Here is a 26,926-nt window from a genome sequence, read left to right as displayed (position 1 = left end):
ATCTCTCTTCTCCATTCAGAGCGAAAAAAGCAAGGGGGCCGGGCTGTACAGTGACTGATCACTGTGATAGCCAATCAGAGGCTATCACAGCGATCATGTGACCAGGAATCTGGAGTCCCGAGTCCCGATCGTTAGAACGGGACCCGGGGCTCTCAGTGACACCGCGGTGTCTGTGCTGGGAGTGTGCCGAGCGGCGCGCTCCCAGCACAAAGACAGGTACGCAAATATGCGCCCCCACAGAAAAATGCCCAGTTCTGTGATGCCGCATATTTGTGTGACGTCGGTGTCAAGGGGTTAAGTATTATAATGTTTACAGCTTCATCCAGCAGTGTCTATAGGGAGGTTCCATCTGCACAGTGAGGGAGGACAGGGAGAGGTGTGAAGGGCTGGCCCTTAATAATTAAAATAGTGTGGCGCTCTAAATAATAAATAAATATATATATAAATGAAAAAAATGCATATGTGACCAAATAAATATAAATATATATAAATGTGACAAATTCATATAATGAAATCCATGAAACAATCCCAAATAAATAATATAAAATAAATAACAATGTGTAATAAATCCTATATCAAATAGACCTCAAGTGATCACTTAAATTATTAATCTAGTGTCTAGGATCAATGATCAAAGTCATGCTTGTACATAAAAATAAAGTGACCAAGTAATATTGCACCATATACAAAGTGAAAAAAGTGCTAAAGTGCCAAAATAAGTGCAAATAACATATCATCCAACTTATTAAATAATCAATGAAAAAACACAGTCCATCAGGTGACAAAAATAACCATGCTATGTGTGGTGATGAAAATTCGTGGTTGGTGCCAAACTCTTCTTCTACAGGTGGCTAAATTGCCTCCTCACCTCCTCCCAGTGACCCCTAGGGGCCAGCAGGCTTGCAGGATCACCCTGGATCCCTAATTCTAAATAGATCAGCAGCTTTCCTCCTTCATTAGATTCCTTTATGAGACTCCTGTTTCACTAATTCAGCCAAGGTGTCTCTGAAGAACAATGGCTCACCAGTCCAGTGAGCCAAAAAAGAGAATGCCCTCTAAGTGCAGTATTAATGACTCCTTTTATTGAAAGTATAGAGTAGTAACACTCACATTGTATCGCAGTCCACCCTCCTCACCGATGTGTGGGTATATTACATGCGAATGGGACTTCCTAGGTGAAGCAAGATGGCGTCGCACGCCGGAAGTGCGTCACCGCGCACCGGAAACTTCGGACTCGCGAACCAGCACAAAGACAGGTACGCAAATATGCGCCCCCACACAAAAAAGCCCAGTTCTGTGATGCCTGTTTACAGCTTCATCCAGCAGTGTCTATAGGGAGGTTCCATCTGCACAGTGAGGGAGGACAGGGAGAGGTGTTAAGGGCTGGCCCTTGTCACTTGCATCTCTTTCTGAGATTGGGGAGGGTGTGTGTATGTGGGGGGGGGAGTGAGGAGGAGTCTGCTCTGGGGGTTGGGGGTGTTGTGGGGGGAATTTGTTGGGGTGGGGTTGTATCTTCTGGGGAGATTCCTTTAGGGGTTGGGGGCTGGTTTTTGGGTGGGGTGGGCGGCGGGGGGAGGGAATGTACGGGATGTGCATTGTTATATTTATTTTTTACGTCCGATAAATATATCCTGTTCGTTAGCCATTGAGGTGCTGTATCCTTTCTTTTTTGTAGATAATTGCTTTTGGATGCGCCTCGCCCCTGTTATATGATGTGCAGGGGGTAAGGTGTGAGCTGGTGTACCACTCCCAGGACAGGCTGTATAGCCGTTGGGGGTTTCTTTACCATTTAAATCAGGCACACATTTCTTCAGTCATAATAGCCCATATCACAAGTGTGTCTGCCCTTACCAGGAAGAAAGAGACAAACAGCATATTTACTAAGCTTACAGGTGTGTTGTTATGGTTAAATTTATAAAGTATCAGATTCTCACAGCTTCTCAGCTTTTCATTTTATAATTCTATGTATAAAAAAAGTGTTTGTTTTTTTAAAAATAAATGCATTCCATGCTGATAATTGGAATGTTATATATTTGTGGTCCTACAAATACAAAACCTTATATTATGCTGATTAAGCAATCTGAGTGTAATATATTTAATCTATAGGTTTGTCTATGTGTTTTATTTTAAGTACTGTGTGAAAGAATAAAAACCTATGTTTAAGGCTACGTTCACACTAGCGTTGTGTGCAGGTGGCAGAGAGGCGTTTGGGAAGCGTTTTTACCACTTCCCAAACGCCCTTGACAATTCTGCACATTGCAGCACATGGTGCTGTTCTAACGGGAGCGTTAGCGTCGCGGCAAAACGGACGCCTCTGGTTGAGTCAGGAGGCATTGAATCCTCCTATTCTAGCCTATGATGCCGCTCCGCAAACACCCGTTCGGCGTTTGCAGCGCAGTTGCGACGCAGTTTCAGGGCGTTTGCGGAGTGGTAAAACCATTTAAACTTCATTATAGGCATTTGCGGAGTGTTTTTAACGCTCGGCAAACGCCTAGCAACCTCCGCTAAACTGCGCATGTGGCGTTTGCTGAGCGTTAAAAAATGCTCCACAAACGCCAGACCAACGCTTGCCAAACGCTATAGGGGAGTTTGGCAAGTGTTGCTAAAACAGTCAAGTGTGAACGAGCCCTAAGGGAACACTCTCCTATGTATACATTTTTCACACAGAAAGAATCACACATTTTTGTAGTTTGGGTTAAGCTGGAAAAGTGGGTGAATCCTAGGTGAAAGTTGTATGAATCATGTGTGGAAACAAAATATAAACAGATCCCTTAAAAGTCGTGATGCCCTTATCCAAAGGAACACATATCAAGACATGCTCACAAGCGCCTAACTGAAAAAGAAATCCAACATTAAAGAGCCAGGCACTTGTGCACAATCAGCCTTGGCTCAGTATCGGAGAGGCAACATTTTCACTCTTTAGACTTATTTCCTGCTGGCAAGCATTTCTTAGAAAAATCCATGCAAAGGTTTACGCTCCAGATGAGCAGATAGTGGCAAACAGCTTTGTCTATGCATGTGCAGCATAAAAAAGTCTCGCTCTTTCAAAATCTTATCAATTTAATAAAATAAAGACATACAGTATTTCATTGTTTTTCAATGTACCAATTTACAAAATTATTATTTACAATTAGTGCAAAATCTGGTTCAGCTTTGCACAGAAAACAATCAGTTTCCAGGTTTTATAGTCAAAGCTTAATTGAAAAATCTGAGGATAGAAACTGATTGGCTACCATGCACAGATGCACTAAATTCGGAGTGCTCCAGTTTTAGTAATCCTGGGTGTTTCTGCAGTGTTTTTGTGCAACTAATTGTCCAGTTTGTATGCAGCCATACACAAAGTGTTAGGAAGCAAACTATCTGCACCCATGTGGCCATGTGAAGTCTTAAGGGTTACTTTTTAAATTGTAACATAAATAAAAATACCTATAGGGAGATCCTACATAGTGCTAGCATGAAAAATCATATTTCCTGTACCTTTTCCTGTGGTTGTTCTTTATATTTACACTTCTACCTAATTTCCATGCTTTTGTGTTTGGAATTACTTATTCTACTAGTACTTCTAATTTACAGGGCAATTGCTGCAATTGTGCTTGCCTGTAAAAAAATATATATTTATATACAGAATACACTTGTATAAGGTGATGTACTAATTTGAAATTGAAGAAATGTGATGCTGCAACCCAGGTTGTAAATACAAATTGGTCAATAAATTAAGTTACCTGTGCCAGGACCACCACTGCACATATACCGTCCAATAATGTAGAAATAGTAACGGTCAGCCAACGTGGCATAACATCAAATAAAATACATAGTATTATAATAATCAGCACTACATCACCTTATAGTGTAGAAAGAGTAAAGACCCAGCAAAACTGTATAACATCGAATAAAATCCATACATTTTTTAGTTCAATTCCATTAAGACAAAGGGCGAATCCAATGCACAGCAAGGTTAACCTTTAGATTCCCCTTTGCCAAGATGCAATTGAAATAAAGAGTTTAGGGATTTTATTTGATGTTATATGTTTTGCTGGAACTTTACTCTTTCTACACTATAAGGTGATGTAGTGCTGATTAATATAATATTATGTATTGAAGTAATATGATGTACAGTATTAGTATTTGTGGTTATACAGGGGATTACAGATACCTGCCAGTGCCATAAATAGTAAAAATGCAATATGGCATTATATTATAATGCAATACAATATCATACGATGCAAAGTAATATACAGCAATACTGTAAAATAATATATATTTTACTAAAACAACGTTCTTTCATGGTTATAGTACAGAATTCTGTAGCTGTAGGTTAATTATTTTATTTTCCTTTTTTTTTTGTTGCTGTTTTTAACATATATTTACCACTCAAATGCCTTTTAAAAGTGTAAAACAATGGATCATTCTAAAAAATACCACCATCTGAAAAAAGTAGTGAGCTTAAAACAATGAAGTTTAAAACTATTTTAAAGTAAAATGTCATTTATTCTTCAGAGTATTTGAAAGTTGAACAAATAAATAAATGTAAGAGACACTATTATTTCTGACATTCCAGCTTATTAAAGTCTCATTTGTAGCCTTTAGTTGAATTGGATTGAAAAGCCAATTAACCTTGTAGGTCTTTACATAATTGAAAAGAAAACATGTAATTTAAGCACTATTATTCTCTGTGTGTACATACCCAAGATCTGTTCTAGTGAGGGAGCAGCACTGGCAGATAAGATGAAGCAGGAGGTTGCACAGGCAAGGTATGCACTGTCTGAGATGAGTATGACAATTTTCCCTTTTCGGGCTTTCTGACTCCACCTCTGATTACATGCAGTATTTTATCAAGTAACCCTGTTATAAATACCGTGATAATAATTTAAAAAAATCCTTTCTTACAAAATATTAACTTAATAAGTATTTGCAATATTTATTTAAACAGAACTTTGCAAAAAAAAAAAGAAGAAAAAAAAAGAAGCAAGGATTGATTTATCTAAGACAAATACACTGTTCACCTGCTAACTTCTATCATTCAACCATCTGTGAGCAAATATGCTTCTTAAATGTGATTGTGCATTCTCTGCAAAGTGAAATTTCATCACAGTTACTAAGTTCTGTGGAAACGTTTTTTGCTGAGTGAAACTTCCCTTACAGAATGAACAGTGTTTTTATACATCAGCTCTATACACACAGGTTGATTGACTAAAACGAAAGCACAGGAATTCCAAGTTTGACTAGTACTGGTAGAACCCATACAGAACCACAGATGGTGAGAAACGCCCTTGAATATGTGCTTCTGCTGCATCAAAACGCAGTAAATATCTGACCGTGATAGGTGTGGATCACAAACGTTTGCTGTGGAATCCTGCTTAAAAATATTTGCTTTTTATGTCCATCTCTTGCATACTTTGTTTTTTGCTCTTAAAGTGACTTGTACTGATATTTTTAAAACTCCTCTGTCATGGTCAGAATAAAGCACACTGCAGGATTGCCGGTGCTTTTCAAATGCTTCTTACCTATTATGTGAGCAACTCTCTCTGGCATATCTGTGTTACAATTACCCAAAATTGAACCCCACTGAATTGTATCAGGTCATATATTATTATTATTATACAGTATTTATAAAGCGCCAATAGTTCGCTCAGCGCTGTACATTACAAAGGGGGACAGAACATGTGACAGAACAATACCAATACAATGCAAAACATGAGGGGATTGAGGGCCCTGCTCTTTCAAGCTTACAATCTAGGATGAATAATGACCAGGGGCGGACTGACCATTTGGAAACTCGGGCACTGCCTGAGGGCCCTGGGTCAGTAGGGGGCCCCATGAGATGCCTCTGGTACCTTTTTCATAGGCTTTTTTGAGTTTGGGCAAGGACACAGGGGCCTCCTGATCCCCTATTGCCCAGGGGCACCATGAGTTGTCAGTCCGCCCCTGATAATGACATCACATTATTCAGGAGGTGTATTTATCTACAGTGCCAGGAATGTTTCATAGTACAGCTGGAATCTGTTGGGTAGAGACTGGCATGCAGCAGAGCATCATGATCAATGTGAATTCCAATGTCATTGTTTTCTTTCTTTTCTTTATTTGTTATTTCAATTAAATACTTTTTTAAAGTGTACATGTAACATTGAACTTATACTGGAAATGAGTTATAGGGGCATTTAGGTAATCTCAGCTCAATTTACCCACCAGTTTGCGAACAAACTGAATTGTCCTGTCTAACAGTATGCATTAAAAACAGGGGTTTAGTTAGCAGACATTTGCAAATACATGTATAAGCTGCAGAGCCTCTTCACGGCACCCCGATATTCTGCAGTTCCTAACTCTATTGATTTTGAGAGCCCCCATAGTAGAAGCACATGTATAAATGGATAGACTGAGGCCTGAGGGAACCCACCCCTCCTTAACCACTTGCCTACCGGGTACTTTTACCCCCTTCCTGTCCAGTGTTGTTTCACTTTGAATGACAATTGCGCGGTCATGCAACACTGTGCCCATATAAAATTTTTATCATTTTGTTCACGCAAATAGAGATTTCTTTTGGTGGGATTTAATCGTCACTGGGGCTTTTTATTTTTTGCACTATAAACAAAAAAAGCAAAAAATATGAACAAAAAAATTGTTTTTCTTTGTTTCTATTATAAAATTTTGCAAACGGGTAATTTTTCTCCTTCACTGATGTGCATTGATGAGGCTGCACTGATAGGCAGCACTAATGGGCGCTGATAGGTAACTGATGAGGTTGCACAGATAGGCAGCACTGATGGGCACTGATAGGCTGCACTGATGAGGCAGCACTGATGGGCATTGATGAGGAGGCACTGATGATGGTGCACTGATATGCAGCAATGATGGGCACTGATAGGCGGCACTGATGGGTGACACTGATGGGCACTGGTGGGTGGCACTGCTGGGTGGTACTTCTGGGCACTTATGAGGTGGTACGAATAGGCAGCACTGATGGGCACTGATAGGCTGCACTGATGAGGTGGCACTGATGAGGCGGCACTGGTGGGCATTGATTAGGAGGCACTTATGTTGGTACACTGATATGCAGCAATGATTGGCACTGATAGGTGGCGCTGATGGGCACTGATAGGCAGCACTGATGGGCGGCACTGACTGACAGCACTGACTGGCAGTACTGACTGACAGCACCTTCTCGCGGCACTGATGAGAATTTATGGGCAGCACTGCTGGGCACTGCTGGGCGGCACTGTTGGACAGCACTAATGGATTGCACAGCTGGGTAGCACTAATGGGTGGTACTGATGGGTGACACTGATGGGCACTGGTGGGTGGCACTGCTGGGTGGTACTGATAGGCAGCACTGATGGACACTGATAGGCTGCACTGATGAGGTGGTACTGATGAGGAGGCACTGGTGGGCATTGATGAGGAGGCACTGATGATGGTGCACTGATATGCAGCAATGATTGGCACTGATAGGTGGCGCTGATGGGCACTGATAGGTGGCACTGGTGGTCAGCACTGACTGACAGCACTAACTAACAGCACTGACTGGCAGTACTGACTGACAGCACTGACTCGCAGCACTGATGGGCAGCACTGATGGGCACTTCTGGGTGCAACTGCTGGGTGACACTACTGGGCAGCACTAATGGGTGGCAATGGTGGGTGGAACTGATAGGCACTGCTGGGTGGCACTGCTGGGCACTAATGGGTGGCACTGCTGGGCAGCACTGCCCTGATTGTCAGTGCAGATCAGTGCAGATCTGCTCTGTGACATTTGCCAGTTATTGACAGTGCTTATTGTCACAGCGTGAGGAAAGTGCTGCCAATAACTGGCAACTGTATTTACTTTGTGATCTTGTGTTTCATTGGACTTTGAGCTAGGGTGGAAATAACTCTGCCCACCAGAGTTTTTTTCTCAGAGAATTGTGCTATTGTACAGAGTGCAGGTTTCAGGAGTTTACTACACACAGAGTGCAGAGTTCAGAAGTGCACTACATACAGAGTGCAAGGATGAGGAGTGTGCTATGCACAGAATACACAGTTCAGGAGTGCAGTATGTACAGAGTGCAGGATTTATGAGTGAACCTTGTACAGAGTTCAGGGTTCAGGAGTGTGCGACATACAGAGTCCAGGGTTCAGAAACACGCTACGTACAGAGTTCAGGAGTGCACTTTACACAGAGTGTAGCATTCAGGAGTGTGCTATGTACAGAGTGCAGAGTTTAGGAGTGTGCTATGTAGAGTGCAGAGTTTAGGAGTATGCTATGCAGAGTTCAGGAGTGCACGTTGTACAGAGTGCAGGGTTCAGGAGTACACTGTGTACAGAGTGCAGGGTTCATGAGTGCGCTATGCGCAGAGTTCAAAGTTCAGACGTGAACTACACACACATAATGCAGGGTTAAGAATTGTGCTACACACCAAGTGCAGGGTTCAGGATTGTGCTGTGTAAAGAGTGCAGAGTTCGGGAGTATGCTGTGTACAGAGTGCAGGGTTCGGCATTGGGCTACGTACAGAGTGCAGGGTTCAGGTGTGCACTACATACAGAGTGCAGAGTTCAGGAGTGTACTACATACAGAATGCAGAGTTCAGGAGTGTGCTATGCATAGATTGCAAAGTCCAGGAGTGTGCAATGTACAGAGTTCAGGGTTGAGGAGTGCACTATGCACAGAGTGCAGGGTTCAGGAGGGCGCTGTGTACAGAGTGCAGAGTACAGGAGTGCGATAAGTACAGAGTGCAGAGCTCAAGTGTACGTTGTGTACAGAGTGCAGGGTTCAGGATTGAATGTCCAGTATATACCCCTCCTAGTACAGAACTCTTCCCCCAGATTTCTCCCAAAAAGAAATCTGTCCCCTTCTTCCACAATAGAGCTCTTTTATCCTCCCTGTCCAGTACAGAGCTCTCCTACCTTTCCTGTCCACTAACCACAGCTCTGCTCTCCTCTACAGAAGAGAAGCTACAACATACAGTGGAAGGTCAGGCTGCCAATGGGGGCTTCTGGAGACTTTCCTCCCTTTTCCTGGCCACCAAGGCTGCATACCTGGATAAGGGTCAAGTTTCATTTGTAAGGAGAACCCCACATAATTTAATCATTGAAAAGCTTTTTTTTTAAATAAAGGGCCTCCCCACACACTCAGCTGTGGGTGACTTGCTGTGTAACCTGGTGAAAAATGTTTTGCACTGATAACAATTAAAAAAAAAATAATATATGTATACAGTGTATGTATGTATATATATATATATATATATATACAGTACTGTGCAAAAGCTTTAAGCCGACATCACACAAATATGTGGCCTCACAGAACTGAGCTTTTTTCTGTGGGGCTGCATATTTACGTACCTGTCTTTGTGCTGGGAGCGTGCCACACAGCTCGCTCACAGCACAAAGACTGGGTTGTCACTGAGCCCCAAGTCCAGTTCTAACAATCGGTACCCGGGACTCCCGATTCTGGTTCACATGATCGCTGTGATAGCCTCTGATTGGTTATCACAGTGATCCGTCACTGTGAAGCCCGCTCCCCTTGGTTTTTTTTCTCCCTGAATGGAGGAGAGATACATTGTATCTCTCTCTCCTTGCAGAGAGAAAAAAAAATCAACTGTTCGTAAAAAAAAGATAAATATATATATATTTTTATAAAATAAAGAAAACATACCTAGATCAAGGTTTGATCTAGTTCAGTGCCAGGGTTAGTGTTTGGGTCAAGGTCAAAGGTCAGGATTTTTATTTTTTTTTTAATTGGTATCAGTGTCAGTGTGTTTTAGGTAAAAAAAAAAACATACAAAAAATGTGCACTATTGTTTCTGGGCTGTAGTACAGGTACAAACAACAAATAACATACACATATGTGGTATCGCTGCGATCGTCAAGAGCTGGAAAATTTATTTTGAGTTGTTCTTTGGTGGTAGTTTATGGTAGTAACATGAAACACACAGCTAAATTTAAAAAAAGGTTTTATTTTGATAATTAAAAAAATAAAAAAAACAGGAGATATCCATTACCATTTACCACCAAATGAAATCCCAATTTGTCCTGAAAAAAACAAGGTATAATCCACCTGGATGTACAAAGTAGTTGTGATGATATGTACATTTTTAGTAACATAAGTTGCAAAATTTTACTTAGGCTTTAAGGTTTGTTTTACCCTTAGGCGTGAAGGGGTTAAAAATGCTGTCAGAAAAAAGAAGTGTTAATAGGTTATTTTTTATCAAATAACGAAATGGAAAGTTAATAAACAGAAGAGAAATCCAAATCAAATCAATATATTTGTGACCACCCTTTGCCTTTGAAACGGCATCAATTAGTCTAGGTACACTTGCACGCAGTTTTTGAAGGAACTTGGCAGGTATGTTGTTCCAAACATCTTGGAGAACTAATCACAAATCTTCCATGGATATAGACTGCCCCATATTCTTCTGACTCTTCATGTAATCCCAAACAGACCCAATGATGTTGAGATGAGGGCTCTGTGAAGGCCAAACTATTACTTCCAGGACTCCTTGTTCTTCATTACTGTCAGGGCTCCCAGGTATGACCAGAGGTGTGTGACTGACGCAGGGAAACGCAGACTTCAGATATGTGATTAACAATGTAATTTATTAACACTAACAATACAAACATAAACGCAGTGCAATACTAAACATAATACAGTGCAAACAAACCCAACCAACCACCCACAGATAACAGTACATACAAGAAAGCGTCGTCAGGCAGGCCGAGTCAATATCAATTGGGCAGGTAGGTACAGGGGGAGCAAGCGGAGAATGGTCGGGGTCACAGGCCAGGTTCAGCAGGTAGCAAGCAGCGTAGTACAGAGGGTCAGGCAGAGGGATGGTCAGGGTCACAAGCCAGGGATCAGAACAGGTAGCAAGCAGCGTAGTACAGAGGGTCAGGCAGAGGGATGGTCAGGGTCACAAGCCAGGGATCAGAACAGGTAGCAAAGGAACAGAAACAGGATGCAGGACAGATACAGGGCCCAGGACAAACACAACACCAAGGCAGAGTCTGCAAGTCTGGCCATCCCTTAAATACACCAGTATCATCAGTTCCAGGTGTTAGCTGGCTGAAAGGTTGAGTCTCTGATTGCTGGGAGCACCCGCTGGCCAGCCCTGGTACTGCAGATCAAAAGGCAGGTGAGTCCCACCATTGCTGGCCAGTCCATTCCTGACAGTACCCCCCCCTCAAGGAGCGGCCTCAGGACGCTCCAAACAGTCCTAGCTGGGAAAAATGTTCCACCGCCCGGGTCTGGTAACTGGCGGGATATCAAAGACTGGCACACCGGGCAGGACTCCGGGCAGCGGTACACCGGGCAGAGGCACATCGGGCTGGACTCCGGGCAGAGGCACATCGGGCTGGACTCCGGGCAGAGGCACATCGGGCTGGACTCCGGGCAGAGGCACATCGGGCTGGACTCCGGGCAGAGGCACATCGGGCTGGACTCCGGGCAGAGGCACATCGGGCTGGACTCCGGGCAGAGGCACACCGGGCAGAGGCACATCGGGCTGGACTCCGGGCAGAAGCACATCGGGCAGGACTCCGGGCAGAGGCACATCAGGCAGGACCCCGGGCAGAGGCACATCGGGCTACCAGGCGAAGCGGCAGGCACCGGGCCCCCGGGCGGAGCGGCAGGCACCGGGCCCCCGGGCGGGGCGACAGGCCTCGGGCCCCCGGGCGGGGCGACAGGCCTCGGGCCCCCGGGCGGGGCGACAGGCATCGGGCCCCCGGGCGGGGCGACAGGCATCGGGCCCCCGGGCGGGGCGACAGGCATCGGGCCCCCAGGCGGGGCGACAGGCATCGGGCCCCCAGGCGGGGCGACAGGCATCGGGCCCCCAGGCGGAGCGGCGGGTGCCGGACCCCCAGATGGAGCGACAGGCCTCAGGCCCCCAGGCGGGGCGACAGGCATCGGACCCCCAGGCGGGGCGACAGGCATCGGACCCCCAGGCGGGGCGACAGGCATCGGGCCCCCAGGCGGGGCGACAGGCATCGGGCCCCCAGGCGGGGCGACAGGCATCGGGCCCCCAGGCGGAGCGGCGGGCGCCGGACCCCCGGGCGGAACTACAGGTCTCGGGCCCTCAGGCGGAGCGGCGGGCGCCGGACCCCCGGGTGGAGCGACAGGTCTCGGGCCCTCAGGCGGAGCAGCGGGCGCCGGACCCCCAGGTGGAGCGACAGGTCTCGGGCCCTCAGGCGGAGCGGCGGGCGCCGGACCCCCAGGTGGAGCGACAGGTCTCGGGCCCTCAGGCGGAGCGGCGGGCGCCGGACCCCCAGGCGGTGCGACAGGTCTCGGGCCCTCAGGCGGAGCGACAGGTCTCGGGCCCCCAGGCGGGGCGGCGGACGCCGGACCCCCAGGTGGAGCGGCGGGCGCTGGACCCCCAGGCGGAGCGACAGGTCTCGGGCCCCCAGGCGGAGCAGCGGGCACCGAGTCACCAGGCACGACAGTGGGCTCCGAGTCAACTGGCATGACCGCTGGCACTAGGTCAGACATTGGATCGTCTGGCTGGACAGCGGGCATCGGGTCACCAGGCATCAGGTCATTTGGCTCGACAGCGGGCACCGCGTCATCTGGCAAGGCAGTGGGCTCCGAGTCAACTGGTATGACCGCGGGCACTGGGTCAGACATTGGATCGTCTGACCGGACAGCGGGCATCGGGTCACCAGGCATCAGGTCATTTGGCTCGACCGCGGGCACCGCGTCATCTGGCAAGGCAGTGGGCTCCGAGTCAACTGGTATGACCGCGGGCACTGGGTCAGACATTGGATCGTCTGACTGGACAGCGGGCATCGGGTCACCAGGCATCAAGTCATTTGGCTTGACAGCGAGCACCGCGTCATCTGGCAAGGCAGTGGGTTCCGAGTCAACTGGCATGACCGCGGGCACTGGGGCAGACATTGAATCGTCTGGCTGGACAGCGGGCATCGGGTCACCAGGCATCAGGTCATTTGGCTCGACAGCGGGCACCGCGTCATCTGGCAAGGCAGTGGGCTCCGAGTCAACAGGCACGACAGTGGGCACCGGGTCATCAGGTACCGGATTGTCTGGCTCGACAGCAGGCATCGGGTCACCAGGTATGACAGCGGACACTGGGTCACCAGGCATCAGGTCATTTGGCTTGCCAGCGGGCACCGCGTCATCTGGCAAGGCAGTGGGCACCGGGTCACCAGGCATTGGATCGTCTGGCTCGATAGCGGGCATCGGGTCACCAGGTATGACAGCGGGCACTGGGTCACCAGGCATCAGGTCGATTGGCTCGCCAGCGGGCACCGCGTCATCTGGCAAGGCAGTGGGCACCGAGTCACCAGGTACGACAGCGGGCTCTGAGTCAATTGGCACGACAGCGGGCACCGGATCAGGTACCGGATCATCTGGATCAACAGCGGGCATCGAGTCAACTGGCCTAATAGGATCGTCAGGCTGGATCAGTTCATCATGCTGGGTAGAGGCATCAGGCTGAATGCCGGCGTCCGGCTGAGTAGAGGCTTCAGGCCGAGTAGAGGCTTCAGGCCGAGTAGAGGCTTCAGGCCGAGTAGAGGCATCAGGCCGAGTAGAGGCATCAGGCCGAGTAGAGGCTTCAGGCTGAAGAGAGGCATCAGGCTGCATACAGGCATCAGGCTGAAGAGAGGCATCAGGCTGCGTACCGGCATCAGGCTGAAGAGAGGCATCAGGCTGCGTACAGGCATCAGGCCGAGTACAGGCATCAGGCTGAGTAGAGGCATCAGGCTGAGTAGAGGCTTCAGGCTGAGTAGAGGCTTCAGGCTGAACCACGGAAGGCAGGCTCACCGGTTTGGATACTGGCAGGATGGTATTGGTTGGAAAGAATTTTCGCTTTTTTCTGGTTTTAACTACTGGAGCACTGCAAGTAAACGCAGGTCTGCAAACGAATGGAGCAGCTGGAGACAGAGAAGAACTGGAGGATGGAACAGGAGAGGGAGCAGTTGCTACAGAGGGCTTTTTTACAGGGTTAAAGGCAGGATAGGTGCAGCGAGTGGGAACAGGGTACTGACATGCGGTAGATAGCCAAGTATACTGGGCTGTAACTGGAGGAGCTGTTGGGAATACAGGAGTAGAGTTAGAAGCAGGACTGGGTTTTTGTAAGCTGACTGAGGCTGGGTGCAACAAGTCTGTCCATGTCTGCAGTATGGGTTGAACAAAGCTGAGCTTACACAAAGCCTGTCTGGTCAATGACTGCACTGCGTTTATACAATCTCTTAGTGTCTGTGGTGAACATGTGGAATAACGCTCCAGAAAGTAACCCACATCATCCTCTAATAACCACACCAGGGACTCTACCTGGTCTGCACTAAATGGTGGCAAAAATTCATCCCTGCATTCGGGGGTACCAGATGAAACCAACTCTGCACAAACCTCAATCAAAGGCTGCACCTCAGAGAACTCTGTGCCCTGATCTACTAGAACATGAGCGAGCCGTATACATTCTAGCAGTTCATCCCGGGTATACTCCTTCAGAGTTTGATAAGCATACTCCCTGTCATCAAACACTAGCAGATATAAATACGCAACCTCATCCAGATCCATCCTTCCCATCAACAAGCCAAGATGGCTTCCCTGTGCAGCCACTTCTGGTCAGGATTGGCCTTGGTGTAATGTCAGGGCTCCCAGGTATGACCAGAGGTGTGTGACTGAAGCAGGGAAACGCAGACTTCAGATATGTGATTAACAATGTAATTTATTAACACTAACAATACAAACATAAACGCAGTGCAATACTAAACATAATACAGTGCAAACAAACCCAACCAACCACCCACAGATAACAGTACATACAAGAAAGCGTCGTCAGGCAGGCCGAGTCAATATCAATTGGGCAGGTAGGTACAGGGGGAGCAAGCGGAGAATGGTCGGGGTCACAGGCCAGGTTCAGCAGGTAGCAAGCAGCGTAGTACAGAGGGTCAGGCAGAGGGATGGTCAGGGTCACAAGCCAGGGATCAGAACAGGTAGCAAGCAGCGTAGTACAGAGGGTCAGGCAGAGGGATGGTCAGGGTCACAAGCCAGGGATCAGAACAGGTAGCAAAGGAACAGAAACAGGATGCAGGACAGATACAGGGCCCAGGACAAACACAACACCAAGGCAGAGTCTGCAAGTCTGGCCATCCCTTAAATACACCAGTATCATCAGTTCCAGGTGTTAGCTGGCTGAAAGGTTGAGTCTCTGATTGCTGGGAGCACCCGCTGGCCAGCCCTGGTACTGCAGATCAAAAGGCAGGTGAGTCCCACCATTGCTGGCCAGTCCATTCCTGACAATTACGCTGAAGATAGTTCTTATTGACATTGGCTGTATGTTTAGGGTCATTGATGCAGAATAAATCTGGGGCCAATTACACGCCTCCCTGATGGTATGGCATGATGGATAAGTATCTGCCTGTATTTCTCAGCATTGAGGACACCATTCATTCTGACAAAATCTCCAACTCCATTTGCACAAATGCAGCTCCAAACTTGCAAGGAACCTCCACCATTGTTGGCTGCAGACACTCATTATTGTTCCGCTCTTCAGCCCTCTGATGAACAAACTGCCTTCTTGAACAGCTACTAAATATTTTAGATTTTGACTCATCAGTCCAGAGCACCTGCCACTTTTCTGTACCCCAGTTCCTATGTTTTCATGCATAGTAGAGTCACTTGGGCTGGCCATACATTATACAATTTTCTGTTCAATTTCTGCTCAATTTCCTTTAGATTTACCTTCAACTATGTAGTGCAAGGGCCTGCCTAGTTGGATACAATTGAAAGTGTTGTTTAGGCTTGACCTCATATTATATGGTTTTTGGTAAATCTAAAGCAAAATTCTCAAGAACATTGTATAATATATGGCCAGCCTTAGCCTTGTTTCCATGTCGGAGGTTTGGATTTCTGGCCACAATTCTTCCATGAAGACCACTTCCAGCCAGACTTCTCTATACAGTAGATGGGTGTACCTGGGACCCACTGGTTTCCCCTAGTTCTGTGCTGGTGGCACTGCTGGAAATATTTCAATGTCAAAGGGAAGTAAGAAAGTAAGCATACAAGTGTAAAAATTGATACTGGTTTGAAGCTAAAGGGTAGTCATACCAAATTTTGATTTGATTTAGATGTTTCTTCCATTCACTCACTATATTTTTGAAAGCATTCTTACTTTACAGCATGTCTTCACACCTGCTTAAAACTTTTGCACTATATATATATACAGTGTATATAAACACAAACTCCATAGGAGGATTTTATTAACAAAAAACAGTTTGAAACATTAAAGTGGACCTGTGCCTCCTTTCCCTAAGATTCATATCAGTGAACATTTCTGCATGCTGGAAGGAATTTCCCTAACACTGCTTTTTTATTTGCTTTACTTACCTTTTTTTGTTAATTAAAACTATACTCTAATAAACCATTCAACCTAATAAAATACTACATAGAAGAAATAACACATATTGAACAGTAACATACTTACATAGTTACATAGTTAGTCTGGCTGAAAAAGACAAAAGTACATCCTGTTCAACCACAATTGTTGACTGAAAATAAATGACCTATTTAGGAACACAATGAAGTCACACAGCCATGACCTGAAACAACCTGCTAGTGTTGAACAAAAGCCAAAAATGTTCATTGTGAAAACACAGCATCTAGATACCTGACGTTGAGAAATATAACAAATAAAGACAATCATATACCTTGAGAATGCTCTTCCCAAAAAACCTTATTGATTAAGTAAAGCTCCCAAGAAATGTTACAATTGTTCATTCAGAACAATGATATGAGATTGTCAGGAACTCTAACACCCATTATCAACAGTGTCAATTACCTTGAGCCGATATCTATATGACTTGCGAGCCAAGTTGTATCCACCAAATAACTACCCCCCAAGACGCCAATATGGACACAGTATATCTCAAGTATATCTGGATCGCACACACCCAACACACAACTACCACTGTGTACATAAAATTAATTTTCCATATTGTGTTGCGCTCCTATTAATAAGAATCTCTTCTATACCACTGGTCCCTTAATAGCACCCAAAATTAATAATGTATGATCAAATAGTCTAATTAACAAAAAAATATGTATAAAAAATATGAAAAAGCACATGTGTATACAATTACTCAAAAAATCTTAATATAATAATCACTTATATGAAAAATAACTAAATGTGAATACTAGTACACTCTTCAAAAGTACATGATGTTGTAACATAAACGTGATAACAAATCAATAATACACCATGATTAGTGAAAAAAAGAAGAAAAAATATATAAAAAATATATGTGATAAAAAATATATATATATAATATCAAAAAAAAGAAAAAGAAAGCCGGAGAAAGCCGGATTGTTTGACAGACGGCGGGTGCATGACTCAACGGTCGGCGGAGGACTCGTTACATACAAATTGCCTTATATTGAAAACAGCAAATGTGAGTGAACCATTTGGAAGCAATAAAGCAGAAATTTTTAAAAAGGATAAAACACTATGTTTGGTAATTTGTCCCCACATATGGAGAAACGCATGGAGAGGAGAGCATAAGGGGATTGGAATTTTCGTAAGGAGTGATTAATCCCGGAAGGGTTAATCAATGGTAAAGGATATCCACATTCCATAATCTATAAAGGAGAAATCTCATCTAAGCAGGTTCCATAGGAGGTGAACCACAAGCACATATAGCCTAATTGCAGGCAGATAAGGAGGTGAGCATACATCTGCACTAATTAGAGGATTCACAAAGAGTCACGGATTCATATACAGTCACGGATTCACAAAAAGTCACCGATTCAAGATTAAATCAAGCACAGAGTCACTGTATTATAAGGACATTATTATATATATTTTTTACACATTTATTAATTTGTAGTACACATATATATATTTTTTTGATATTATATATATATATTTTTTATCACATATATTTTTTATATATTTTTTCTTCTTTTTTTCACTAATCATGGTGTATTATTGATTTGTTATCACGTTTATGTTACAACATCATGTACTTTTGAAGAGTGTACTAGTATTCACATTTAGTTATTGTTCATATAAGTGATTATTATATTAAGATTTTTTGAGTAATTGTATACACATGTGCTTTTTCATATTTTTTATACATATTTTTTTGTTAATTAGACTATTTGATCATACATTATTAATTTTGGGTGCTATTAAGGGACCAGTGGTATAGAAGAGATTCTTATTAATAGGAGCGCAACACAATATGGAAAATTAATTTTATGTACACAGTGGTAGGTGTTGGGGTGTTGGGTGTGTGCGGTCCAGATATACTTGAGATATACTGTGTCCATATTGGCGTCTTGGGGGGTAGTTATTTGGTGGATACAACTTGGCTCGCAAGTCATATAGATATAGGCTCATAGTGATTATTAACATACCAAACTTGCTGGAGACAATATGGAAGTATTCACTTATTTGGAAGATAGAAATATAGATATTGAAGCTATTTTTAAGGCAGATGATAAAAACGATGTGAACATTCAGAATGTGTTTAGACGGGCAGGACATCTAATGGAGAAAAAAATTAATACATGGTGGGACATAATAACCATGGAAAAATATATAAAAGAAAAATTAATACCTAGGAAATTGAGATGGGATTTACCCATAGCGGATGGATTAATGGAGGAGGAGGATAAAATCGAATGGTATAATTTCTTTAGTGAGAAGAGTTTAGAGTTGTTGGTATTCCTCACCAAGAGAAAACAAAGGAAAATGAGGAAGATTGAAATAAATGTAAAAGAACAAGTAGAAAAAATAGATTCATTTAAAGATCACTCTGACTTTGGTAAATATATGAGTGAATTGAATAGGAATGTAAAGAATAAAGATCAGGAGAACAAAAATAAAAAGAAAAGGAAATATCAAAGAGTGGTACAAGATTATAGTTCAAAACAGGTGTACAAATGGCAGAGCAAAATTAACAACACAGGCACTGCATCCACAGAAAGCACACCCACTAAATCTGTGTCAAATAGTGAATTAGTAGTGAAAAAGTCTATAGGATTTGCAACACCTAAAAATGCAAACTTAACCAAGAAAACACCCATATCTAAAAAAGAGATGGGACCATCCCAATATGGCCATAACAGGGATAATTGGAGACAATATGATCAGTATCCTCCTCAAAATAGAGAAGTATATCGATTCCCTCATCCAGGTTATAAACCATATTTCAATCAAGGATATAGAGGGGGAGGCTACAGAAGACCTTATGGTCACCCACCTAGGAACACACAGGGATATAGACCTAATTATTATAGATCCCCAGGATACAAACCACAAGGCTATCCTCCACCACATAATCATATGTATAATGTTCCAATTCATAATAGTTATTCACCTTTGGAGCAATTACAACAAGAGAACCCCATTCCTAACCCTTTTTTAGGGTGGGACTACAATCCCACACACAATACAGAAAGATCAGAAAGAGGGGAAAGAGAGGAGGAAGAAACAGGAAACAAGAAAAGGAGAAGAGATCCATAGGTCAGGGCATATACAATCTTATTGGAATATCATTAACCAAAGAAGAGATCAAAGTATTAGATAGAGGCCTGAAGTTTGCTCCGACTAACAAATTGAATACATTTGAAACTTATGTCAGTGTGCAAAAATTTGTGAGAAAATTAAATTTAAAAAAGTATTTTATACAAAATCCGATTAAAATAAGTAGCCAGCACATTAGTAACACACAACATAGCACGTTGAAAAATAAATCTGTATTCAATCCTAAAAATCAAGATAATATATATATTAATAGTTTCAAGAAATTGGTAATGGAAGATATAGAAACATTAAAGATTAAAACGTTCAAAGGAGAATCTGATATTAATAGAGGAATTAAGTCCTTGAAAGATAGAAACAATATAGTAATAAGACCGGCCGACAAGGGGGGAGGAATAGTAATATTATCAAAAGATTCATATGAAACATCTATGAGTAAAATGCTAGAAGATACAGAAACATATTGTAAATTGATTAACAATCCTACGAAGTTGTATAAAAAGGAATTAAATAAATTAATAGAATATGGAAAGAAAAAAGATATTTTAGATGAAAAAGAAGCGAAATATTTGGTGCCATCGGTGAGTAAAATACCAATAATTTACTCTATACCGAAAATACATAAGGATTTGAAGGATCCCCCTATGAGACCTATAGTAAATGGTATAGATGGGCTAACATCTAGGATTGGACAATACATAGACCAGTTCCTTCAACCCTTGGTAGAAAAAACTAAAGCATATATTAAGGATACCACACATGTGATTAACATCACACAAACAGTTGAGGTAAATAGTGATCTGATTCTGAGTACAGCAGACGTCTCCTCATTGTACACCATTATAGACCACACAGGGGCGTTGGATGCAGCGTTATGGGCTCTAAATAAATATTCCTCTCTTTGCAAAAAACAAATTAAATTTTTGATTAAATGCATACAATTTTCCCTAAGCCATAATTATTTCTGGTATAAAGGTGATTATTATTTACAAGTGAGGGGCGTTGCAATGGGTGCCCGTTTTGCACCCAGCATTGCTAACCTATATATGGCAAAATGGGAGGAGGAAGTAATATTTAAAAATATCAATAGTAATATAATTAAATATGGTCGATTTATTGATGACATCATAATACTATGGAGAGGAGATGTACCATCATTGACTAATTATTACCAGAATTTAAATCAGAACACTAAAAATATTACACTAAGTTGGACTATCAATGAGAAAGAGATAAATTTTCTAGACCTCAAACTAATAAATATAGGTGTTGGTATAATAACAAAAAACTATTTTAAGAAAACAGATCGCAATTCATACATTCCTGTCAATAGTTGTCACCATAGACCATGGATTAAGAATGTCCCTAGGGGACAGTTCCTTAGATTGCGACGGAATTGCACCAATGTAGAAGACTACAGAGAGCAGAGTAAAATACTGGCCCAAAGGTTTGTGGATAAAGGTTATAAGAGAGAAACAATATTAGAAGAAATTAAGAGAATAGAAGTTATAGATAGAACAACATTATTAGAAAATAAGATACAACATAAAGAAGATGAACAAGAAATATCGATAATATTACCTTATAATAAACAACATAGAGATATACAGAAAATTATATCCAAGCATTGGAACATACTGAAATTAGATAAGACCCTCAAACCTATTATTAAAGATAAACCTAGGTTTATTTACAAAAGGGCATCTAATATTCGAGATCGAGTAGTGAAAAATGTGCTAGAACCTCCCCGAAAATCGACTAGCACTTTAAGCTTTTTCAATGGGACAGGGTTTTACAGATGCGGTCGATGCTATAGCTGTAGAAGAACACATGTGAATCCAAGATGCAGACAGTCATTTACCAACCCAAAAAATGGGAAACAATATGAGATCAATCAATTTATTACATGTGATAGCAGGGGTGTAGTGTACGCCCTAAAATGCCCATGTAATTATTTATATATAGGACGTACAAAGAGAAGTCTCAGAGAACGTGTGAAAGAACATATACACAATATCAGTATAGGCTACAAATATCATCATTTATCAGTACATTTTAAACAATATCATAACCAGGACACAGAGAAAATAGAATTTTGGGGCATTACTAAACATAACCCACATTGGAGGGGAGATAATTTAGTGCGAGAAATAAGTAAAAAGGAGTCATTTTGGATCTACGAGTTGGGCAGTTTAGCACCAGGGGGGTTAAATAAGGAATTCGATTTATCGTGCTTCATAAGTGATGTTTAGATGTAAACATATTACAAGTTGATAACATATATAAAAGGTTTTTTTGCCTTGACCTAGGAGGACTTAAGTGTTTGTGTGGTGAATGTGAGGGGAGTAATAGTGATTCACAGTGGTTATGGCTCGTCTCCCATTTGCCACAGAAATATATATTAATATGTTTTATGTATTGTGTATCTATAGTGATACTTTAATAAAGGTAGTATATATGACAGTGGAGGGCTTACATGCCGCATTTTCAGAATATCTACTACACATTTTGATGTATGGGTATAGGTTTATTCCGTGCTCATTCACTAAGGTGTGTCAAGTGTTTAAGTATCCATGTGGGAGATTCCGTGTTTATTTAATATTTATTATTTATTTATTTTTTCTTTAGTTTTTTTGACATGTTAATTATAAGACATGCCTTAAAAGAGATTTTATATTATTATGAATATTTTTTAAATTCTTTCATTATATAATTTTTGAATGGATCATTTTTTATTTTTATTTAATTTTATTTAATTTTATTTTATTTTATTTACTATATATATATTTCCCTAGGTGTATATTTCCATTGATTTACTCATTTTAATATTTAATAAAATATTTTTTATATGGATGTAGGTGGATATACACAAACATCTATATATGTTTTATATATGATGACATGCATTTTTTAGGTATAAAATTGTTTTTTTAATAAGCAAGTGTTGTGATCATTATATGTCAAATAGATCGTTTGGAGTCCTGGCAAGCCGCAGAGTCATGTCACAATGTATTTCTCCAAGTTAGACAAAGCAGTAAGAGTAACAAATGTATCAATTGGCAATGATATTAAAGTAATGAAAGTGCCCCCAAAAACATGGCTGCTCCCTGCAGATATACAACAAAATGGCGCGGCCGTGTTATATAAGCCGGCAATGGAAGAGTGACTAACCTATCAAAACCCCCTGATGAAGCCACGTGACCAGTGGCGTAACGCGTAGGGGTGGGGCTGCAACGTCACTCGGAGAAAGCCGGATTGTTTGACAGACGGCGGGTGCATGACTCAACGGTCGGCGGAGGACTCGTTACATACAAATTGCCTTATATTGAAAACAGCAAATGTGAGTGAACCATTTGGAAGCAATAAAGCAGAAATTTTTAAAAAGGATAAAACACTATGTTTGGTAATTTGTCCCCACATATGGAGAAACGCATGGAGAGGAGAGCATAAGGGGATTGGAATTTTCGTAAGGAGTGATTAATCCCGGAAGGGTTAATCAATGGTAAAGGATATCCACATTCCATAATCTATAAAGGAGAAATCTCATCTAAGCAGGTTCCATAGGAGGTGAACCACAAGCGCATATAGCCTAATTGCAGGCAGATAAGGAGGTGAGCATACATCTGCACTAATTAGAGGATTCACAAAGAGTCACGGATTCATATACAGTCACGGATTCACAAAAAGTCACCGATTCAAGATTAAATCAAGCACAGAGTCACTGTATTATAAGGACATTATTATATATATTTTTTACACATTTATTAATTTGTAGTACACATATATATATATATTTTTGATATTATATATATATATTTTTTATCACATATATTTTTTATATATTTTTTCTTCTTTTTTTCACTAATCATGGTGTATTATTGATTTGTTATCACGTTTATGTTACAACATCATGTACTTTTGAAGAGTGTACTAGTATTCACATTTAGTTATTTTTCATATAAGTGATTATTATATTAAGATTTTTTGAGTAATTGTATACACATGTGCTTTTTCATATTTTTTATACATATTTTTTTGTTAATTAGACTATTTGATCATACATTATTAATTTTGGGTGCTATTAAGGGACCAGTGGTATAGAAGAGATTCTTATTAATAGGAGCGCAACACAATATGGAAAATTAGTGTCAATTACCTGCTGGGAGATCAACTGTTTACCTATGAGTTACATAGACAATGGTCCCGACTCCTCTTACAATCCTCGGGTGTTTACATAGACTGTGAAATTATGCAGATCACTTCCGAGAACCAAACTTGCCCTCCTGAGGATTTACCCCCCTTCCTGACCAGACCATTTTTGCGTTACGGCGCTACATTACTTTCACTAACAATTGTGCGGTCATGCAACGCTGCACCCAAATGAAATTTAGGTCCTTTTTTCCCACAAATTTAGCTTTTTTTGGCGGTATCTAGTCACCCGTGCGTTTTTATTTTGTGCTATTAAACATGTCCAGTAAAAAAAATTAAAAAATCAAATTTCATCATAAATTTAGGCCAAAATGTATGCTGCGACATGTCTTTGCTTAAAAAAAATCCCAACACATGTAAATTAATTTGTTAAAGTGAAAGTTATAGCGTTTACAAATAGGGATATAGATACTGGGAATTTTTTTTACTACTATTAATGGCGGTGATCAGCGACTTTTAGCGAGACTGTGGCAGACATGCTGACACTGGGGGGGGGGGGGGAACTAACTTGGTGTCACTGACATCCCCAGTGACACCAATACAGTGATCAGTGCAAAAAAAAAGCACTGACACTGTACTAATGGCATTGGGCAGGAAGGGGTTAATGTGGGGGCGATCAAAGGGTTAACTGTGTGCTGGGAGTGTTTTACTAGGGGGCAGGGGGTGTGTGCTTCACTGTAAGCACACTGCTCGGGAGGGCTTTGCTGTGCACAGCCATCCCAAGCAGTGTGCTCAAGCTGACAGGGAGGAAGACTGTAAACAAAACAGTCTTCCTGCCCGTTGCTGATTGTCGGTAATCACCGGGCGCCTGCGGGTAATTACCATCCGGGACCCGGTGATTGACATCCGCGGCCGCGAATGGTGGCGTGGGTAGTGCGTGTGTGCGACTCATGCATGCCCCCTACCCGGAAATGCAAAATCACATATATATACATGATTTTGTGCTATAGGGCAGTCCTTAAGTAGTTAAACTCTACAAAATACTCAGCTGACATATTCATAGAGTCATACGATGATCACAGGAATCCATCCCATCAATTTTGCAACTACAAAAGCATAAAAAGAATTAACCAAATATCAAACAGTTTATAACGACAAATGATAAGTATTGAGATTTGGGTAGACTGTTTGAGAGATATTAAAACAAATGACTTACTAATAATATTAAAATACAGCCTGCCCCTCTGTTCAGCAGTGTCCTCACCACCGCTGGTTTCACCGTCCGTCTTCTCGCCCTGGTGCCAGCATCTTTAGTGTGGGCACCCGGCTGTGTCAGCTTGCGGCTTCACAGCTGGGTGCCCACTGCGCATGCGCAAGTAGCACTGCGCTTTGTGAATGGCCCCGTAGTCTTCTGGGCCTGTCACATGTCCCAGAAAACTATGGGGAGGAAGGAAGGTAGAAAAACTTCCGCTTCCAATCGCCTAGGCGATCGCAGCGGAAGTGGAAGCGGGTACCTGTCAAATTCGGGTACCCGCTCCCCAAAAGAGGAGCAGGAGACAAAGCATTAAAGCGGAACTTCCCCTTTTGGGTGGAACTCTGCTTTAAGATCATACATAAACTGGGAGATTACTCATAACCAAGTGATAACCTGCTAACCGCCAAAGCTAATGGCCACTATTCAGTGCTCCTACTCCTCGACCTCTCTGCGGCTTTCGGCATGGTTGACCACCCCCTCCTCCTCAAAATACTACACTCTCTTGGCCTCAGAGATTCCGCCCTCTCCTGGCTCTCTTCCTATTTATCACAGCACTCCTTCAGCCTTAACTATAACGATGCCACCTCCTCCTCACTCCCCCTCTCTGTTGGGGTCCCTCAAGGTTCTGTCCTCAGGCCCCTTCTCTTCTCCATCTACACCTCCTCCCTTGGCCAATTGATACACTCTAACGGCTTCAACTACCATCTCTATGCCAATGACACGCAAATCTATCTCTCTACCCCTCAGCTCACCCCTTCAGTCTCCACCCGTATCACAAGCCTACTGAGCGACATATCGGACTGGATGTCACTCCACTTCCTCAAACTAAATCTTTCCAAAAATGAACTCCTAGTTTTCCTCCCAGCCCGCGCCCCCCCCCCCTGACTTCTCCATCAAGACCAACAACACCACCATCAGTCCCTCCCCCAAGCCAGAGTACTTGGTGTCATCCTAGACTCCAATCTGTCCTTCCAGCCCCAGGTCCATTCTCTGACAAAATCATGTAGACTTCACCTCTGCAACATCTCCAAAATACGACTGTTCCTAACCTCGGAAACCACTAAGCAACTCATTCACTCTGTCAGGGATCGCGGTGTCCCGTCGGCCGGCGCATGCGCGCTGGCAACGGCTCACGCCGGGACACAGGCACCAGGTCCCAGCGAGCCGGAGATGACAGGATGCCGCGCATGCGCAGTGGAAGCTGCGGGCGCGCCTCGGGCGGCCAATGACAGCCCGGGGGCGCATCCTGGGCGGCCAATGACAGTGCAGGGCGCACTATTTAAAGATGCCCTGCACTGTCAGCAATTGCTGCAAGGTCTTCCTGTGTTCCCGAGTTCCTGCACCTGTCTAGTGACCCTGTTTGACCCTGACTACGCTGCCTGCCCCTGTGATTGACCCGGATTGCCCTGACTACGCTGCCTGCTCCTGTGATTGACCCGGATTGCCCTGACTACTCTGCCTGCTCCTGTGATTGACCCGGATTGCCCTGACCATTCTACGAACTGACTTACCCTGCTGACCCTGTGTGTGACCCGACTACTCTTTGCCCGCCGATTCTGTACCTCGCTTACCCCCACTGGACCACGATCCGTTACTACCCTGCTGGGGCCGCCATCCGCTTCACATCTGGCTCTACGGTACCTGCATACGTCCCCGGAGGTCTCCTCAGCCACTGGTGGGCCTGCTCAGAGGTCGTGACCTGGTCCGGGACTGTTTAAAGTCCATCCCCACCATCAGGGGCCCTGGTGAAAGCACAGCCCGGGCTTAGACCCCACGCTCTGGGTAGGTCTGTCAGTTGGCAGCCTGAGGCACCACCTGGCGGATCCTAACACACTCCCTTATTATATCACGCCTCGACTACTGTAACTCCCTCCTCATCGGCTTACCTCACCGCAGGCTATTCCCGCTTCAGTCCATCTTGAATGCTGCGGCCAGACTCATCCACCTCACAAACCGCTCCGTATCCACCACCCCCCTCTGCCAATCCCTCCACTGGCTTCCGATTGCCCAACGGATAGAATTCAAAATGCTAACATTGATGTACAAAGCTGTT

The 26,926-nt window shown here is 43.3% G+C and overlaps 1 protein-coding gene across 1 annotated transcript in view; it reads right to left on the bottom strand.

Annotated features, from left to right (window-relative positions):
- LOC149458374 (cytidine monophosphate-N-acetylneuraminic acid hydroxylase-like) overlaps window positions 1-4,746 on the bottom strand; it is a 253,892-nt gene extending 249,146 nt beyond the window's left edge. Inside the window, exon 1 of the mRNA XM_089682231.1 lies at window positions 4,685-4,746. The gene's annotated coding sequence lies outside the window, so the exon portion shown is untranslated. The remainder of the gene's footprint in view (window positions 1-4,684) is intronic.
- Window positions 4,747-26,926: the final 22,180 nt, after the last annotated feature.

The sequence above is a fragment of the Staurois parvus genome, unplaced genomic scaffold (genome assembly GCF_062004578.1).
Source record: "Staurois parvus isolate SC_StPar_1 unplaced genomic scaffold, SC_StPar_1.0 ptg000287l, whole genome shotgun sequence".
Lineage (NCBI taxonomy): Eukaryota > Metazoa > Chordata > Amphibia > Anura > Ranidae > Staurois > Staurois parvus.
The sequence above is the reverse complement of the archived record's forward strand: the minus strand, read 5'-3'. Positions and strand labels throughout refer to the sequence as shown.